We start from the raw sequence: 2,542 nt of genomic DNA, 5'->3' as shown, positions 1-2,542 counted from the left end.
GAAAAGGATCGCTTCGAAATAAAAGCTTTGCTAAAATACAAAGGGCTTTTGCGAAAACGAAAATACCTGGTTAAATGGATAAATTACGATAAATCGGAAAATTTGTGGATTTTAAAAAGGGATATTACGAAAAAAATTGTTTAAACGTATAAAGCAAACCTATTGGAAGCGAACTTATAAAATAAGGAAAATACCGGACCCTAACGGGTAAATACCCGGAAAAAACGGGGGTATTACAAAAAAAAATAACAAGGGCTAAAAAAATGGCCCAAAAAAATGTTTTAACGTATCGAACCGGTTGGCCACCGGAAAAAAACGTAAAAAAACCCGTAAGCGGTTTGTAATAACCGTAAAATATCGTACCCTATAAACAAAAAGTTAGGTAAGGACGGTATAGTACGGGGAACGCCCCAAATTAATAATGCGATACATTTAAATCCTAAAAAACATGCAAAGTGTAGCATACTTTGGAAAGCCCGTAAAGGGCATGCTTGGCGCGATACGCCAAAGCAATTACCGTACTTTAAACGTACGTTATAGTAAAAAACATTATTGCTTGCCCGGAAAAAAAATAAAAGAATTTTCGAATGGTACGGCGAACGGGCCTAAGCGTTTGGGTAGCGGCAAATGCATATCGGCGGTATTTAAACCCATTAAAAAACGAAAAAAAAGCATTTTAAAATTATTTATTGGGGCATTAAAACCCAATTAGTAATTAAAAACATTAAAATTTCGTAATGTTGCAAAAGCAATATAACGAAAGGAAATTATAATTTTAATTGTAACAAATTAACGAAAAAAATTTAAAACTAATTACTTTTCGAAAAAGGGATACCAATAATTAATTAGGAAAATATGTAAAAAAAATCGATTAAATGCCGTATCCAAAAAAACCAAAACCTCCGAAAACCACGTCCTTTTCGCTAGCGCTACAATTGTTGCCGCTAAAATCGTTAGCGCTAAAGGCGGCACTTTCCGGCGTTAATACGAACGCCGCACCCTTACGGAAAACCGCGCGGTTATAAGCCTAAATATTTAAATGCGCCGCAATCGTAACAAAGCTAACGGCAATGCTACCAAAAAAAACAACCATATTTTTTTTAAAACGTTTAAAAAACGCTTTTACCTCGTTAAAAAAATTACCGATACCAGCCGAAACCTAAACCTGCCTTTTCGTTTAAACGGCAATAGCGTAAAGCTATTAAAAAATGTTTTGGGTAATTTTTAATATTGCAACGCTAGCAATTTTGCGCTAAATGCGCTTTTGAATAACGGTTTAACGTTCGTAGCGCGCAAATTGTTTGGCTAATATGGTATAAAAGGATTTAACTTTTTAAATAACTTTGCGGGCGCGAAATTGGGCTTTAATAAACTTTTTGAAAAATTTCGGTATCGTTTTAAGCAATCGCTTGTAAACGGTATTTAAAATTTTGTAAAGGTTTTGGGCCATTTCCCAAAATTATTCGGGAAATTTAACGCAAGCTTTATTGCCGACCACGTCCTTGCAATAAATACATTTAAAAAACCCCGTACAATTATCGAAGCATATCGGTATATAAAAATTAACGGTATAATTTTAATATGCTTAACAACCAAAACAGCGGTTACAAAATACCGCACGCTCCGTATAATTATTTTTAAAAAAGGGCAAATAAATAAAGTTCCAATTATCGCTTTATTAAAAATCGATAACCTTTCGTAACGGGAACGCGTTGCAAATATTTATATAAAACGAAAAAAAGGTAATATCCGTTTCGGAAGCAAATTTATTGGAATCGAAAGCGTTGCGGCGGCGTTTGTCGCGCGCTTTACGCTTTTTTTCGGCAAAAATCTTTTTGCCGCGGCGGTTAAAACCCGCCGGGGGGTTACCGGCAAAACGCTTGCGGGAATTTTAAAGGGCTACAAACGCAAAAGGGCCCGATAAACCCGCAATATTTAAAAGGCTTACCGGAAAGTTACCGGCAAAGCGATCGTTAAAAATTTAAAGGATTAAAAATTCCGGCAAAACCGAATCCAAATCCAACTAAATTACGATAGCTAAGGAAAATACCGAAGGGTCGCTAAAAAAGGCCAACGGGCCGGTTAGGACCGAAAAACCCGAAACGGATACCCGAAAGAACATTATTTTCCTTACGTAATTGGGTACAAAAAATAACATTTGCAATTACCGGTTAAATCCAAATATTTAAAAGGAACGGCCAAATACCAATTACTTACGGTTACAATCGTCGAAATTATTGGAATGGTTATTAAATGCACAAAAAGGAAAAAAAAAGCTCGTAGCTTTAAACGGGAAAAAAACTTTTTATATGCCGGTACGAACCCATTTTTCCGAATGCTACAAAATTTTATAACCGGTTTTCCTAAGCGTTGCCGGGCATCGGGGCGGCTTAGCGGGATATTGTAAGCTACCGGTTACTTACGGGGTCGTACGCGCGGCATAAGCGGTTTGGAACAAGCCGTATCGGGAAAGGGCAATATATTAAAAGCACGGGCAAAACCGCCCGGCAAAAAGCGGAAAGCGTTAAATGCACGGGCGAAA

The sequence above is a fragment of the Gaeumannomyces tritici genome (genome assembly GCF_000145635.1).
Source record: "Gaeumannomyces tritici R3-111a-1 unplaced genomic scaffold supercont2.148, whole genome shotgun sequence".
NCBI lineage: Eukaryota > Fungi > Ascomycota > Sordariomycetes > Magnaporthales > Magnaporthaceae > Gaeumannomyces > Gaeumannomyces tritici.
The sequence above is the reverse complement of the archived record's forward strand: the minus strand, read 5'-3'. Positions refer to the sequence as shown.